The 18,141-nt window shown below is 35.5% G+C and overlaps 1 protein-coding gene across 5 annotated transcripts in view; it reads left to right on the forward strand.

The window, feature by feature from the left end:
* Positions 1 to 18,141, forward strand: part of PPARG (peroxisome proliferator activated receptor gamma) — a 134,512-nt gene that overhangs the window by 17,762 nt on the left and 98,609 nt on the right. For 3 of the 5 annotated variants that reach the window (XM_042911077.1, XM_042911089.1, XM_042911082.1), the window contains exon 2: positions 6,360 to 6,432. The gene's annotated coding sequence lies outside the window, so the exon portion shown is untranslated. Of the gene's footprint in view, positions 1 to 5,763; positions 5,783 to 6,359; positions 6,437 to 18,141 lie in introns of those variants that run through there. The other 2 variants (XM_042911096.1, XM_042911103.1) reach the window with 2 other exon arrangements.

Below are 18,141 nucleotides of genomic sequence, written 5' to 3' on the forward strand. Positions count from 1 at the left end.
TGTCTCTAACAACCTTAGTTTTATCTCTTTTTCCAAATGCCAGTTACATGAGATATATCATATGATCCTTCATGATCTAGGTTTTTTATTACATCTTCATATATGCAATTACACAAGAGCTGGAACATTTGTCTGTTTTGTTCATTCTTTATCCTCAGAGCCCAGAACACTGCTAACAAATATCAGATGCTCAACAAATAATTGTCATTTTTTATTTCCAATCTACAGTCTCATTCTACTTCCTAATCCTAAGTAGCTATCATGACTTTTTGGAGTTATATTGTCACTAGGATAACTTAGTTTATAATTGATTTATAAATGTAACCGTATGAGTTCATGTTTAGAGAATGCTTTCTTTGCATTCAGTCTACCCTTTAGTCTACTCCACAGCTTAAATCCTTAGCCAAAATGTCACTAAACTATCCTTCTAAAGGACTGTTCTCAAGCACCAAAAGAGTAATCTAGCTGTTGATAGTAATAATTAATGTTTATTGAGTACTTATTCTGTGTCAGGCTCTGTTTTAAGCGTTGCGTACATTATCTCATTTTATTCTTCCAGCAACCATAGAAAGTACACACTGTTATCTCTATTTTTCAGATGAAGAAATAAACACAGAAAGGTAAAAATAGCCTGCCAGGTGATAAAACTAGGATTTGAACCCAAATAGTTTGAACCCAGCCACCCTGTCTTGTATTCTTTAACAAACAGCCTAATTTTGCAGTATTTAATTTGCTAGAGAATGAGATGTCTACACTCCCACTCTCACCACCATTACCACTACCACCATTCCACACTTAACAATTAGATCTACACAAATATAAACTGTATTCAGGTATAACTGTGGATTAGACCTAAACTTTTAGTTGTTCTGGTTCACTGCATCAGTTTGCGTGTCTTGTAAGTGCTAAGAAACTTTAAGTACTTACTCTTGTAACTTGTGACAAGGTAAATCACCAGATCTGTAACTTACGTTCAGTAATTCCACTATCACTTAAAACCAACCACTGTTAAGAGATTGTTCATTTCCATTTTCCTCTACCTGTTGAGTCTCTTACGCAAAAGTCTTTTTTTGTCATCTCAGGATCAAAAGGCAAATTTAATAGGAAGTTTTATATGACTGTTGTGAACGTCTAAGGAAGAATATAATTGGCCCTTCTTGAGTCTGGACTGTAAATGGAATCAGCCAGCATTTAGGGGGAATTTAGTGAAAGATTTGGTTTGATGGGATAAAAATTAGTCATTTGGGTAAGTTCATATACTTTCAGTTTCCTCCCAGTCCACCAAAGGGAATTTTCTTTTGATAGTACAACACCCTGTTCCTTTACCCTTAGAAAAGTTGATCTTGCAAGGAAGGTCATTTCCTAGTTTTTGTGAGGAATTGCTGGAGAATGAGTAGAAATGAACCGGGTATGAAAAGCTGGAGGGCATCTTAAAGTGCTGGAAAAGGGGAGGAAGACGGAGAGATTATGGATTTACTGGGCTGGGAATGGAGAAAATGTTGAGGAGGAGGGGTTTAGGTGAAGGAGACATTTTGGAGAGTGCAGTGTGTGAAAAAAATTGAAGGGAAGTAGGGAAAAGGGATATGAGAAGCGTGGCTTGTGATTATGAACTGAATCTTCTGTAACATATTTTGAAATACCTGAGTAAAGAATGGAATTCCTTTTAATCTTACAGGGAACGAGGAGTGGCCCAATTATGAGTTGAGTTGTGTTTCTTTCATTCTTTAGAGGGAGAAGATGGATTGTTAGTTTGGGTGGTGTTGAGTTTGAGGTTCCTGAAGGATCTCAGGTAGCAGTGTCCAAAAAAAAGTTGGAAATACAAATTTAGAACTCTTGAGAGAACAGTTGTGGTTACAGATAAAGATGGAGGAGCTATAAGCAAGCAGATGTGTTTATGGAAAAGGGTGAGCCAAGAAGGAACTTTCAGGACACATAAAATAGAAACACTCAGAAAGAAGAGGTACCAAGAAAAGCCACCCTAGTAGTAGTCATATGACCAGATGAGAACTAGGAGAAACTGGTCTTCAGGCAGCTAAAGAAGGAGACAGTTTCAGTGATAAAGGATGGACCAAATATCAAATACTATAGAACACCAGCGTGCTAGAGCCAGCTCAGACTGGCTTGTGAGAGTCAGCTGTTAAAATTTTAAGATTTTTGTAAGCCAGTTATTATCCACAACCATTATTTAAAATACAGTGGTGTATACTTGCTCTTAAACAAGTTATGTTAAAAAAAAAACACAACAAAGGTATGGGGCACCTGGGTGGTTCAGTTGGTTGAGCACCTGACTCTGATTTTGGCTCAGGTCATGATCCCAGGGTCATGGAATTGAGCCCCCCATCAGGCTCTGTACTGAGTGTAGAGCCTGCTTGGGACTCTCTCTCCCTCTGCCCCTCTTCCCAGCTTGTGCTCTCTATATATAATTTAAAAAATCTTTTAATAAAAACAAAAACAAAAAACAAACATAATAAACACCACAGGCATCACTTCCTAATCATTATACACTGTTGATCCTTCCTAATCATGTATACATTATACATTGTATACATTATACATTATACATTCATTATATCCGTATGGTAGAAATGCTGTATAGCGTGTGTCACTTCGCCTGTTCTTTCCATCTCCATGCTCAGTGACGTCATGTTGGTAGCATGAACTCAGTCACGGTGGAAGTATTTATACCACCGAAATTGGCAAATACTGCAAATCAGAGCATTTTTCCCTGAAGGAGAACCACTTGTTTCAAACACCAGAGCAACTTTGGATAAATAGAATTGAAAATTGAGACTAATGAATTTAGCAAGAAGGAAACAACTTGTAAATTTTGCTTAAGTGTCAGTAGCAAAGTGGATTGAGAAGTGAAATAATAGAAAGTGAAGAAACATGTTCAAATAAGTTTGAGGAGTTAAGGCAGATTATTACTGTTTTTTTTTCAATTCTTATGCACTTTTGGAGATTAATAAGTTAATCTCCAAAAAAAAGGAGTAACACGTGCAAATTTTTTTATGGTAGAACTTTTCTGTTGGAAAGTCTTAAAGAACTGGCTACCTACAGAACACATTTTGGGAAATGTCATTATATTTCACAAATAAGATGATACTGGTTGTAAGTCTGAGTGAGATAAATATCCCCATTATTAAAGGTTCTTAGTTTTCTAAAGGAACAATGTCAAGAATGGATGTTGAATTTTATTGAGTATTTTTTGCGTTGTTTGAGATAATCATCTCATTTCTTTTAAAATATGACCTAGTGCTGTGACATGTTATTTAATTGATATTCTGATGGTAAATCTTTACCTGAGGTAAATCCAACCTGATTATGGTGGTTTGTTCCTTTAGTATATGATTGGATTTGCTCATTAGCATTTTATTTATAATTTTAAATCAGTATTAATAAGTGGGACTGGTATTTTTCTCTTTGTTTTTCACTACTTTTTTTTCTTTAAAAAATTATTTAATATTTATTTTTGATAGAACACAAGTGGGGGAGGAGAAGAGGGAGAGGGAGACACAGAATCTGAAGCACGCTCCAGGCTCTGAGCTATCAGCACAGAGCCTGACACAGGGCTCGAACCCACAGACAGACCATGAGATCATGACTTAAGCTGAAGTTGGATGCTCAACTGACTGAGCTACCCAGGCACCCTTTTAATATCAATATTACGCTCTTTTTGAAAAAGTAATTTGACCACAAGTTTGTATATGTTTTTATTCATTCAATTTTGTCACAAGAAAATGAATGATCTCTTCCTTGAAAGTTACAAAAAAATAATCTAGAAAATTATCTAGTCCCAGAGCTTTTTGGGAAGTAATTCTTTGATAAGTTTTTGATGGTTTTCATTGTTAATTATTTTTCTGTTTTCTGAAAGTTGTTTCAAAAGTCAGCTTTTGCCGTTTATACCATTTCAGACAAATTAGTCTGATTAAATTGCCCTTTGGCCCAAGTTATTATCTATTTACATCTGCATGAGGATTTTTAGTAGAACCTAAAAAGTTGGATGAGTAGATATGAACAGCCCCTATTGAATGTGGGTTCTCTTGAAATGTAAGGGGTTTGTCTGCTGTTTTCACAGTCTTGGTTCTCTGGTTTATAGGGATGAGTAGAAGGATTTACAATCTAATGAGTATAAACCAATCTGTAATTAACTGACCAGGTGGAGAATGTGGAAGATCCTTGGTATGCATTACCCCCCAAATGGATCTTGTTTCTTCCCTACTGTAGTTTATGTTTGGAAACTACACCTTCAGTGTATGGTACAATGCAATTCTGAATGTGTTCAGGAAGGAGATTACTGATCTCAGTTATAGGAGGGGTTCCTGGGGGAGGTTATGGAAACCTGTCTGCCTCTGAAAGCTGCAGGAGCTGGCCCAATTTTCTCTTTGATCCAACTCTTAGGGCCACAAGCTAGGAACACATGGCAGTTTACTTTGTTCTTGTCTACTTCTTTATGAATTCATATATATGTCAAAGGGAAATTGAGACCAGTGTCAAGCATTGCTAGTATGATTTACCTTAATCTGGAATCAACATTCTTTAATTTTTCAGATGGAGATTTTTTCAAATTTTTCTTTATTAATATTCTTTCCTTTTTTTCCCCATATAGTTAGTTGAATTGTAAAAAAAAAATTTAATGTTTATTTTTGAGACAGAGAGAAACAGAATATGAGTGGGGGGGGGGGCAGAGAGAGAGAGAGAGAGAGAGAGAGACAGAATCTGAAGCAGGTTCCAGCCTCTGAGTTGTCAGCACAGAGCCCTACACGGGACTCAAACCCACCAACTGTGAGATTGTGACCTGAGCCGAAGTCAAACCCTTAACCGTCTGAGCCACCCAGGCGCCTCAGTTGAATTTTTAGTTGAATTAAGTGTAAAAAAATGTCAAAGTGGTAACCCATTATAGGTAAAGTTATTTCTCATGTGTTATACATGTTATATGTAATGAATAGTTTTGGTGTGGGTACTCCTTCGGTTTTGACTAACAAATCAGAGAGCATTTATGTAAATTGCTCTCATATAGGTTTGTAATCAGTCAGAAAACAAAACATACAGAAATGAAACACTAACAAATCAGATTTTTCCATAGAAGAATATTTCCCATTCTGAAAACAAACAGTTGTTATTAATGTTGAGTCTGCATTAAGAAATTTTCAGTTCCCAACAAGAAGTATTAAATAATGCTAGAGCAACAAACAAAATACATTGGCTATAGTTTATATTTCAAGTTAGAAATAACAAAATGGGATAACACTTTATACTCATGATCCACTATTTTTATGTTATGTATCAAGTAATAGAATAGTTTTTGCAAGTTCCAAGCTTACAAAGGTGTAGAATTAAAAAAAAATTTAGAATTCTGTATCGATTAGACTGTGCAGTTCATCAGGTCTGGATGTTGGGGCATTTAAGGCCATGATGATAAGGCTTTGGAACTAGATGCTATTTTGTCTTTATGGAATGTACAGCTATTCTAGAATCCCTGCGCCCTTCATAAGAACCAGGGATATGAATCCTGAGACCTTTGGCACATTTACTTGAATACTCTACTCTCTGGGTTTTCCTTTTAAAAATCTCCACGTGGAATGTGCTGCATCTTCTGTCCCTAAATGATTGTGACACATGCCTATAATTTTACTGTAACCATGTAACAGCCATGTGCCATCTAAAATGAAGTTCTATATTTCAATAAATAGCATCTTTGCTGTCTCTAACCTTTATCAAACACCTGTCTTTTGAGGTTATTAATCCTTTTAAGATCTAGTTTTTCTAAAGTCTGTCCAATAATGTAAGTGTCATTATTAATTTGACATAAAAGATGAATGAGTAGGGGCGCCTGAGTGGCTCAGTTGGTTAGGCATCCGACTTTGGCTCTGGTCACGATCTCGCAGTTTGTGAGTTCAAGCTCCGCGTCGGGCTCTGTGCTGACAGCTCAGAGCCTGGAGCCTGCTTCAGATTCTGTGTCTCCCTCTCTCTCTCTGCCCCTCCCCTGCTCATGTGTGCTCTCTCTTTCTCTCTCTCTCTCTCAAAAATAAATAAACTTTAAAAAAATTTTTAAAAAAGATGAATGAGATAAAGGACCTTAACTCCTGATCAGTGACAGAGTAGGAAAGTAGGTGAAATGAATCTAATACATGTCTCTTTAAGAATATTCTCCAGCCCTGTGTGATTTACAGTGAGTCTGTTGGTAGTCTGTTGGTTACTTCTAGAGAATATAAAAATAAGGGAAAACAAACATTCAGAATGAAATACAACAGAGAAAATAAATGTATTTGTGCTTGTACATTTTGGCAGCATAGGTTGTCTGAAAACTTTGAGTATATGTATATCAAAAGTTTTGTGTTTTTTTTGTTTTAATTATTCAGATTTGAAAGACATCAACTTTAAGCCACAGTGTACAAGAAGGTCATTTTCTCAAACAAGAGTCACCCTTCCACGGTAGGTAAATGCAGAATTTATTATTTTATTCTAAATTCATATTAAAATTTATTTTACTTATTAAATTGGTATTTTTAAAGTATTTTTTTAAAAGAACATGCAAATTCTTCATAGTATTTTATTGTAAAATTTCTTAGAGGGATTTTATTTTGGCTATCAGAATTACCTTCTACTATATAATTTACCAGTCAGTTGAAGGAGAACCCAGTAATGTATTTGTCACAGACAAAACAAAGATAGAAGAGTGACCTAGAAGTTGAAAAATAACTTAGATCCTTAGAAATAAGTCTCAGTACAAGTATATTATTTTAGGTTCCTATGATATTTACAATTAAATTGAGATTAAAAAAAAGTAATATCTTGCCTGGTTCCCTGTAGGCCATGCAACCATGATCCCTACTCACAAAGGAGAAAGTAATTTCAATATCCAATACTCATGTATTTTATTTGGGGGGTTAAAATATGATACTACAGATATTTATTTTATTGCTCAAAATTTTCCAGCTCCAGATGGCCAAAGCTGAAATAATTTGAGCAACTAAATAGCTATACTATTGAATTATAGCTCCCCAAATAAAATATACATATGTGATTCCATATTGATACAGGTAGATTATTGAACAAATAAATGTGCAGTTAAATATGTACAGTTTTTCTATATCACTTATACCTCAACAAAGTTGTTTAAAAGAAGAAAGACTGAAGAACTACCCAGATCTGGAGAAAAAGAAGACATGGCAACTAAATGCTATGTGGGGTCCTGGAATGGATCCTGGAACTGAGAAGGGACATTAGTGGGAAAACTGATGAAGTCCAAATAAAGTAGTTTATAGTATTGTGACAACATTAATTTATTAGTTTTTTAGAAATATTTATTTATTTTGGAGAGAGAGAGAGGGAGGGTGGAGAGAGAGAGAGAGAGAGGGAGACACAGAATCAGAATCAGGCTCCAGGCTCTGAGCTGTCAGCGCAGAACCCAACATGGGGCTCGAATCCACTAGCCATGAGATCGTGACCTGAGCCAAAGTCAGGCGCTTAACAACTGAGCCACCCAGGTGCCCCAGTTTATTAGTTTAGATCACTGTACTGTGGTTGTAATATGTTAGCAGTAGGGGAAGGTAGGTGAAATGTACATGGGAGCTCTCTATCTTTGCCACTTTTCTGTAAGCCTCAGATTATTTCAAAATAAAAAGTTCTTTAAAAGTCACACTGGAGGGGCACCTGGATGGCTCAGTTGGTTAAGTATACAGCTCTTGGTTTCAGCTCAGGTCATGCTCTCAGAGTTTCATGAGTTCGAACCCTGCATCAGGCTCTGCACTGGCAGCATGGAGCCTGCTCAGGATTCTCTCTCTCCCTCTCTCTCTTTCTGCCCCTCCCCTACTCGTGCTGTCTCCGTCTCTCACAAAATATATAAATAAACTTTGAAAAAAAGTCACACTGGAGTCCCTAAATAATCATTCTTAGTAGATTTTCATTGATTTATAGGGTGAGTTTCTGTTTGTTTGCAGATCTTAGAACAGAGAGAAGCAGGGGCCTTCTTTTCATCAAGGATAACTCCTTGAGCTGTGTTTCTTAATCCTGTCCATACACACTGCAGTCCCCATCTCCACAAGTTTGATTTCCACTTAATACTTCAGCCAGTTACTTTCAGTCCCCTGGAAGACCTGTGAGTGGGAAAATTCCACAAGGCTCTGCCTTCTCGGGAACCATCTCTTAGCAAAGTTTTTAGTTGGTGACAATCAGTGTCTGATTTGAATTTTCAAACCCAAACTGTGAAAGCATTTAGATCTCATTAATAACCTCTTGGTCCACCAATCTTCATTACCCAAGGCAACATCTGAACAAGAACTTAAAATTAGGAGTCTTATATTGGAATGGTGAAGATGAGGGAAGATCACGTTTTTAAGTTAAATGTCTGGGAATTCGGTGAATACAACTAGTACTAAGGGAACTTTGATTCTTAAAGGAAATCGATAGTAGGATTAACTTTGGTTAGAAAACCAGTGTAACTTTAGAAAAACCTAAAGCCATTTAAAATTGAAAGACCAACCTCTTGAAAGACAAAAGGTAAGGGGCAGGTACATACTTTGGCATCTGAATATGAGTGTTTGGTCCACATCCAAGCATTTGGGCATAAAAAATTAAATGCTAAATATTAGGAATTCTTCCCTGAAGTCTTTTACTTTTGCCAGAAAATCTCTTTGTGTGTTCAGCCAATTTAGAAAACTACACTATTTTACACACTTCAGGTGGAACAAGAAAAAAACAGACGTTTGTCCCTAGAGCAGTCAAATTCATAGAGACAGCAGGTAGAGTGGTGGGTGCCAGAGACTGGGAGGAGGGAGGGATGGGAGTTAGTGTTTAATGGGGACAGAGTTTCAGTTTGGGGAGATGAAAAAGTTCCAGAGATGGATGGTGGTGATGGAGTACAGTGTGAATGTACTCAGTGCTACCGAATTGTACATTTAAAAATGGTTGAAATGGTAAATTTTTATGTTGTGTATATTTTACCGCAATTTTTCTGAAAAACCAAAAGGAAATAACAGGTTTTCTGCAGTTAACATTTTACTTCTTTGCCAGGGTGCCCAGCTGTAAGGAGAATATCTGCTTGAGGGCATTTATTCTTAGGAGTTTTTAATTTTATTATTAATCTAGAAATGATTCCTTGGGCATCATTTACCAACTGGCAGTTTAAATGGCCCCTGTATCATAAATTGTGTGTGTAAAAGGAATCCTGGTACACAGGAAACAGAGCTGGGTGGTAGGGAGAGTTGCTTGTGAGGTTAATTTATAACTAAGACAAATGAATCTATAAAAAGAAGAAAAGCCTCATAAGAAATATGTTAACTGATGGTAAGGGAGAAAAAAGGGTTTAGATAAAAGATATCTGAGCTTGTTTGGTCCCAATGATTTTATGGCTGAGGAATTCAATTATAGGTGTACTGGGTGGAGTAAATCACAATTCTGTAAATTACTAATAGGACACAACGATCTTTATCGTCTTCTGTATGTGCTCACATGCAAAGTTCAGTCCTGCCCTCTGTAAATAAACTCTCTGCCTAGCTATACTGCTGTGTATGAATTCAGAGCTTCAGGATTGGAACAGAGATAATGTTTACTTTTAAAACCTAAGAGGCAGGTAGGTGGTACATTTAGAAATAAGATTAGGAACTAGAACAAATTGCTTCTGCTTTTGAATTTTGATTATGGGGTTTGTTTCATTTTACACTAAATTCTTCTAAGACATTTTTATGACTGAAAAAATATTTTTAAATAAAAGATGACATTCTTATTTGTGCATAGTTTCTTCCAGATCTTATTAATGTGTTCACATTTTTTACTTACTAGTAATTATAGTATATGTGGCATTTTTGCTTCTTTTACTGTTAGATCATATAAATCTTTCTTTGTTTCTACCTGGCTTCCAGATTTGTCATAGTGGCAACACAATAATACATGTACCACATGACTTACTAAGCAAGTTTTGAGGTAGTTTCAAGTTTTTTTATTATTATACAATTACTATTCTGTATCGTTACATATAGTGAATGTCTTCATGCACGTATTTCACTTTTTAAAAAAATAGCTGTTTGGGGACATTGCTGGAAGAGGAGTTTCTATGTTAAGGGGTTTGAGCAACTGTATTCGTCTCTCATCATTAGTATTTAAGGCATTTCAAATTGCTCTGGAGACATATTACCAGCAATATGAACAGAAATGTATTTCCTCCAAAGTATACATTTAAATGATTTCTGTTTGTAGAAATATGTATGTGTGATAGTAGAATGAGGGTGGAGAGTGAGGGGCTTCACCAAGTTTAGGTATCAGAATAATATGGGGGTTTTGGTGCTTTTTGTTTTGTTTTGTTTTGGGTTAGGAAAAAACCGACTTAATTCCAGGGAGTTGCAGATCATTTCCTGAGGTTATGCCAAATTTAAATAAAATGTAGACTGTGTTGCAGGTCCCTTAATGTCCTTCAAGTCCACATGTTGCTGGTTAGAAAGGAATGACTGCTTTTGAAAATGTGGGTTTTACAAAGTAGGACTTCTGGAGAGATGGATACAGATCAGTTGTTTAAAAAAGATTTATCTAAATCAAATATTCTAAACTTGTGCCTTGAATATTCGAGGGGAATAGTTACTTCAGAATAAAGACACAGAGAAAATTTTAAGGTACAAAATTACATGGTTAAAATGTATTCCAACGAACAGGAAAAAGATTAGGGGTGATTGTCTTTGCTTTTCATTCTAAACTTTAATTTGAGGGTTTAAGTGATAGAGTTAATGACCTGAAACAGAGATTGTAGTTTTTAATTACAGTGCAGTATATTGTTTTTTTAATATCAAATAAGCAATGTAATAACAGTACGGATCATTTAAAGAAGAAAATTATCTGTAATCTCAAATTGTTATTCAAACTATTCTACAAGTTGCCTTCTAGTTCTTAATATACACACATATTTTGATATGTGTATGTAGTATTTGATAAATACATTGCTATCCCTGACCCCCAAAGTCTACCCGATTAAGGACTTGTGGTGAATGATTTCTATATTCTCTTTCCATTCGAAAACAATGTTTTGAAACCTAACTTTATCTAAGCTACATAGTATTTTCTGAAAAAAATGTGTGTCAACCACCGTGGCTACTGTCTTTACTTAAAAATGTTAGTCGCAGCTGTAAAATGTTGAGGGTTAATTCCTAAAAATTAAGCCTGAAAGAAAAAGTTCGTGATATAGAGACTCTGAATTAAGAGTTTGTTAGACTGCAGAACACATGGTAGAATTGATTATTTGAGATTCTTGAATAATAAATTAAATGAAGCAGCGTCCTTAAGTAATTTTTAAAAAACTTACTGTACAAATATATCTGATAAGAGAGGATATAAAAAATTACTTTTGACAGTTCCTTAATTTTCACTTATATCCTATGCTTTCATTCTTAGAAGAGAAAAATATTTTAGTCTTTTTGTAATTTCTTAATTTTAATTTTTTCATCAACTAGCACTGTATAAAATGGATTTTGGCACGTAATTAGGAAAACTGTACATGTCCTCATCATCTCCCCTTCCACAGTTTTGTTTGCCTTTAAAAAAAATACCAAGAAGGAGCTGGAGAGTCCTAGCTATAGCATGCTTGATTCTTTGGCTACTTTGAATAACTCCCATGTTACAAATCATGTGTCTCAATTCTACCACAGTGTCATATAGTTAGAGGTCAATCATTGGAAGCCACTATTATTCTGTGGAACATGAAGTAACTGTGATCTCTCTCATTTTGTTCAATTTTTTCTTTGTACTGATGAACTCCTTGTCCTTCAGTCCAGATCCTGTGATCTGAAATCATTTAAATTACTAAAAGTTTGATATTTTTAACCTTTTATACTCTCAGTAGACAGGACGTAGGAAATTTAGTGACGTAAACATCTTTAATAATCTTTAAAAGTCATAAGACTTGGTAGCTGGGACAAAAAACAATTAAGTATAAATTTCAGGGAAATACCAAAATGGCATGACTTTTGTTTTCTTTTGTTAGCAAGCCACATGGCTTTCCTCTCAAACTCAAGGAATATGTAGTGCAGGCTCTACTTTTATGATTCTGGTTTCATCTGCATCACAGAAATATATGTTTTCCTAAGTTTACTCACTATAATTTGTGATTGCTATTTTTCTTATCTGCGAAGGAAGTACAACAGCTCCCACTGGGGAAATACCATGTTAAGTCAATCCTAAAATAAGAAATCTAAGGGAAAGGTCACATCCTAATAACTTGTGCAAATCTAAATTCCCATGGAGCCTTAAAATTATTTTGTAGGAGTAGAGTATTAACAATGTGCTGTTGAACTTCTTCCAGATGAGAGCACTTTTTTGTGTCCAGAAGTAACCACTGACGTATAAATATAATTGACAAGAACTAATTCTTTTAGCAACCTATTTTGAATATGAAGAGAAATCTAGCATGACTATTAAACCATGAAACATTTTTTGCTGGTTTCATTGGAAATATAAGGTGTACCATTCAGAAAGTATTATAATAATTACATACAAACAATGAAGACGATTTTTCCTACTACACGTAGATGTTTATTTTTATTTGTATTATTTTTTGAAGATTTTTATTTTTAAGTATTTGACCCAATGTGGGGCTTGAACTTATGACCCAGAGATCAACAGCCCTATGCTCTTCCTACTGAGGTAGCCAGTCTCTTTACTATAGACATATTTAATCATCAACTTTTTACCAATACTGACCTCCAGCTATGCTTTAGAAGAACGCTAACTATGTAATTCGAGAGAACATTGCTGTTTTGGGAGTTGATTTAGCCAAATCATGGGTTGTAATATTTCCTCTTCTGTTAATTAGCACTTTCTTAAAACTTGAGATCGCAATTCCTTTATCTGTTAAGTGGGAGATGTTTGTTGTGAGGATCGAATAAGTTCAAATATATAAAGGGCTTAGGACATCCTTACAGTAATATATAGCTTTAAGGTATTATTAGAATTTTTGCCTTAAATTTTTATCTTCTCCAAATGAAATCAAAGTGGACAGAGGACAAGTGGTTTATTCCATCCTACTCAAGGTAAAAGTCACCAGAACACCCTGATCAGTGCTCCATTCACTGGCCAAATCCAAGTCATTTTTTAAAAGGGTGGGATTTAAGTGGAAGCCATTCCATTATACTGTATAATACTGTACAAGTGTTACATTTTGCCATCAGGATGATTGTTTCCTAGTACATAGTAATTTTTTTTGAGGGTGCATTGTTGGAAATGTGTCTTGAAAATGTTTTTATTTGTTGCTTTACAGATATGCATATCCTTATTGCTTAACCTGTACTTTTTTTTTTTTTTTTTTTTTTTGAGAGAGAGCATGAGAGTATAAACAGGGAAGGGGCATAGGGAGAGAGAGAATCTTAACAGGCTCCACACTGGATGCAGGGCTCCATCTCGTGACTGTGAGATCATGACTTTAGCTTAAATCAAGAGTAAGATGCTTGGCCCATTGAGCCACCCAGGCACCCCTATTCTGTACTTTCTTATTACCAATTAAAGTAGAACAGAATGCAGTTTCTGCCTTTTGACCTGCTGCTATTTCTTTCCTTAATTCTGATTATGTGTTTTCAGCAATTTAAGGATTTATAGGAACATACCTGGTTGCCCTACCTGCTGGGGTCCATTCAGTAGCAAGAGCCATTTGTTGAAATTATTGACATATTTCTGCATTTAGTTATTTTAATTTTAGACCCCATAATAATATATTGGCACATAATAAGAAATTACAAAATAATTTGCTTAAATGCTTATCTGTATGATAGGATTTCAAAGAATCTCTGTAACTATTCAGTATGTCTTTAAAATATCTTTGTTCAAGAAAGGCGTTAAGCCCCTTTATTGTATTACTTAGTTTTTTTTTTATTTTGTTTTAAGCACCCATATGAAAAGAGTGACATGTAACAGATATGTACTCTATCACATTTTACCAGAAAAAGTGCTTACTAGAAGCAGTCACACTTCTAAAAATGCAGTGCCTCTGTGTCTGACAAAGTAGACTAACTTCCTTTACGTTCACATCCTTTTAAAGAGTAACTGACCTGGGATGGGGTGGTAGCTGGAATGTGTTGGAGTGACTTGACTTTCACCTTCCGTGAAACATGGTTATAAAAAATGCTGCCAAATTGTGTTCTCAGTATATAGACTATTTTTATCCATCAGACTTTGAAATAAAAGTAATAGCAACAACAAGTAAGAGTCTAAGAATACATTTTTTGTACACTTCTACTCCCCAGTGCCAAACTTTCTATATATGAATCTACTGATTGCTGCTACTCTACATTTGTTTTTCCAACCTTTTTAATTTCTCTGATGTTGATTTAGTTTAAATTTTCCTTACCTGAAAATTGCAGGTTATCTGACTCAACAGTTTACTGTTTCCATTTCATCCTCCAAGTTGACAGTTATCTTTCTAAAACGCTGTGTGTTTACATTTTACCTTTCTTTCAGGGAGCATTAGAAACTTTGTGGTCAGCCTCAGCCTACCCCTTCAGGCTGTCCCCTCCAATTTGCTACCACAAGTATTACGGTGCAGCCTTGCCAGACTGCCAGTGTTCCTCTCACAGCATTTGGTTCATAACTAGAATATACCAATCATTATATCAGACTATTACTGGTTTTGTAGTCAATATTAGGGAGCTTCTCAAGAGCAGAGACTATTCTCTGGGTATCCCTAGCACTTAACACAATTCCTAGCAAATATTGTACCAGTATTAAAATAATGTAATTGAAGTTAATGATTTAGATATACTTTTATTTCTACTAACTAAACATAGTATTATACACAGCCTTGCCTAAATATCATTTTAAAATTTACCAGCTAGAGATGCAAAGCATGTACAGAATTTACTTATTTTAAGAAAAGAATTTCCAGGGGTGCTTGGGTGGCTCAGTCGGTTAAGCTTCTGACTTCGGCTCAGGTCATGATATCACGGTCTGTGAATTCGAGCCCCGCATCAGGCTCTGTGCTAACAGCTCAGAGCCTGAAGCCTGCTTCAGATTCTGTGTCTCCCTCTCTCTCTGACCCTCCCCCATTCATGCTCTGTTTCTCTGTCTCAAAAATAAATAAACATTAAAAAAAAATTAAAAGAAAAGAATTTCCATGATACTATATGTATTTGTAATTTTATAGATTTAACCTTTACATAAGCTTTTTCTTTTTGCAAATAATGAAAGTGAATCCATAAAACCACATAAGTACCTAATCAACTACTTTTTACCTGTATAATTCAGGAATGAAGAACGTTTATTTCACAGACTAGTTATGGTCTTTCAATTTTCTATTGCATTTGAAGCAGGACTTCTAAGCCAGGTAAAGGCCTAAGATGGTTATTTGTGCTGACATCTTTTTTTTTTTTTTTTGGTAACCAGTTTATGTGTATTATTCACTAAACAAGTATTTATTGAACTAGTTTCGTATATCCAGCACTCTTCTAGACAAAACAGAGATGAGATAGTCCTTGCTCACAGTCTTATGTCAAAGATAGGACCTACACATATCACATGAGAGAATTAAATAACAGAGCTGGGCAGTGTGTGACTGAGGAAAAACATGTAGTAAAAATTTGTGGCAGAAAACACACATGCAGAGCTGGAGTGGTGAGTAGTTTCATTAGATGCTTGCCACTTGGAAGAAAGGATATGGATACATAAGAAGGAAGAAGCTGGAAATTGTAAACATAGGCATCATGGGGTAGGAAGTTCAAGATAATTGGTGGGCATGTTGCACTTGAGAGTCAATGGGAAGTTCACATACAGAGGAAAAGAGCTGGGTTTGGCAGGGAACAAACACTGGACTGAGGAACCTGGACTTTGTCTAGGAAGCATTGGGAACTTGAAGATGTGGGGATGGGGAAGAGGAAAGACAAAAGCTCTCTGTGGAAGGGACAGAGAGAGATATCTTGATAACTTAGAAGATTTGGTGACTAAGAAATGAAGAGGATGAAAGAAAAAAGGGTCAAAGATGAACTTTTGGCTGATATAGAGACGTGAGATATTCAAAGAAATAGAGAGGAGGGACACTTTTGGGGGGAGGAAGATGAGCTTGCTTTTAGACTTGTTGAATTTGAAGTGAAAGGTGGAATATCTAAGAAGAAATATCCCTCCTAGAGAGATGTGAATACAGGATGAGCCTCATTTCAGAGGGCGGAATTAGCCTGCTGATTGGCGTGTCATTGGCACAGAGTGAAGCTGAGGTCTTCAAAAAAACAAAAACAAAAAACCACACAGGTGAAGTTTGGAAGAGGAAGATGAGAGGGAGGAAGGAGAGGTATCATCGATGCCAAATGAAGAGGGTTTTAGGAAAAGGGAAAGAAAATAGTATCTCTAGTTATCTGGCATTGTGGTAATAACTACATATATAATCTTATTTAGTCCTCACAAAACCCTGTAAAACGGGAATTATGATTATCCCTATTTTACAGGTGAATAAAGTAAAGTTTAGCGTGGTTCAGTAACTTGCCTGAGAGTACACTGCCAGTGGGAGGTGGAATCTGAATTGAAACAGAGATCTTTCTGCCTCCCAAGCTCGTGTATTTTTTTTACTGAAATAAAATATAAAAATGACAGCATAAGATCAATGATGAATGAAGAAAGAAATAATGCCGTTAACAGTTATAAGGAGACTGTCATTTAAGATTAGAATGTATGTCCAACGATAAGAGTGTTTCAGCAAGTAATAGGTAGTATGTGAATAGGGAATGATTTTAGACCACTGAGAATTTTGGCAACAAGTAGGACAATTCTACTGGAGCAGCTAAGTCAAGTAAACTCAGGAGAGAGCACATCAGTGGAGAAGAGGAAATAGTATAGGGGTGAGGTCTCAGGAAGGCCATTGAAAAGAAACAGACCCTGTGGGGAGAAAAGACTGCTTCCACTAAGTTCGTAAGAAAGGATAATGAGGTTAATGTGACCCACTCTCCCAGTGGAGATAAGAGGTAGGGTGAAGAAGAAAGGTGTCAGGTAAGCATAAATTAAAAGGACTAGTTATAAAGATATTCCCGAAGTTATATCTTACTTGGAAGAAAAACTCATTAAAATAAAGACATGGCAGCCAAGTGACCTTAATCAAATCTCTTTCCCTCTTCTAGACACAGTTTCCCCATATGTTAGACAAATTAGGTTAGACAAATTGATCTTTAAAGACCCTTCTAATACTTAATTTTCTAAGTGAGTAGAATGGGTCAACTTTGGTCTGTTCACGGATATGGCAGTCATATAGCTTTATATATCAAAAGAATTTGCAATCAGGGATAACTAAAATTAGAGCTCAAAGGAGACTTGAATTTTAAGTTCACAAATCAAAATTTTTAGGTATATTCCTTTCCCCTTTATTAAAAATTATTAAAATGTCTGACTGTATTGCTAACTGTAAACTCTCGAAGTCAAGGACTATATCCTGTTCTCTGGCGTGTCCTTAGCATAGAGCATAATGCCAGCTACACAGTAACAACTCAATAAGTACTTATTAAATGAATGAAAAGTCAATTACAAAATAAAATGTCACCAGTAGAGGCTTCATATAGTACTCTCTCCATGTTTTTTCTCTGCTTTGATGGTTCTTGTCAGTCTCCCCCATGACAATTCAGAAACATGTTAATTATGTTAAGACAGTCATGTACCTGCCTTGTTTTTGTATCATTTTAATTGTTTTTCATTTGGCTACTAGGCTGATTTCTTATAAAACAAAAACAACAACAAAAACAAAAACAAAAACAAAGAAAAAACAAAAAAACAAAAACTAGGGGAATTGACTAGTTAATGGAAATCTCAGGATTTTTCAAAATTATCTTTTGTAGTAACTTAAAAATTAATTAGTATCCTAGTTTCCCATCTTCTATTAATTTAAAATTTATAATTTATACTGTGAAGGAAAAATGATTTAAAAAAAACAAATCTATTTCTGAACAAATGTAGTGATGTTTGTGTAAGGAAAAATAATGCCACAAGAAGTCATCCCAAATTTAGTAATACTTCCCATCTTAAACACATGATTTCAGTTGTCCCCAGGCTAGCTAAATGTTATAAAATGTCACCATGATACATTTACTTCCTTATGGGTTCTTATTACCTCCTCAACCCCCAGTAGATGGAGTTATAAAAACCCTGAGGTATGACAATATAGTTTATTACATGCTAGTTAGAAGTATTCTGCCAAAAGAA

The sequence above is a fragment of the Panthera leo genome, chromosome A2 (assembly GCF_018350215.1).
Source record: "Panthera leo isolate Ple1 chromosome A2, P.leo_Ple1_pat1.1, whole genome shotgun sequence".
NCBI classification, from domain to species: Eukaryota; Metazoa; Chordata; class Mammalia; order Carnivora; family Felidae; genus Panthera; species Panthera leo.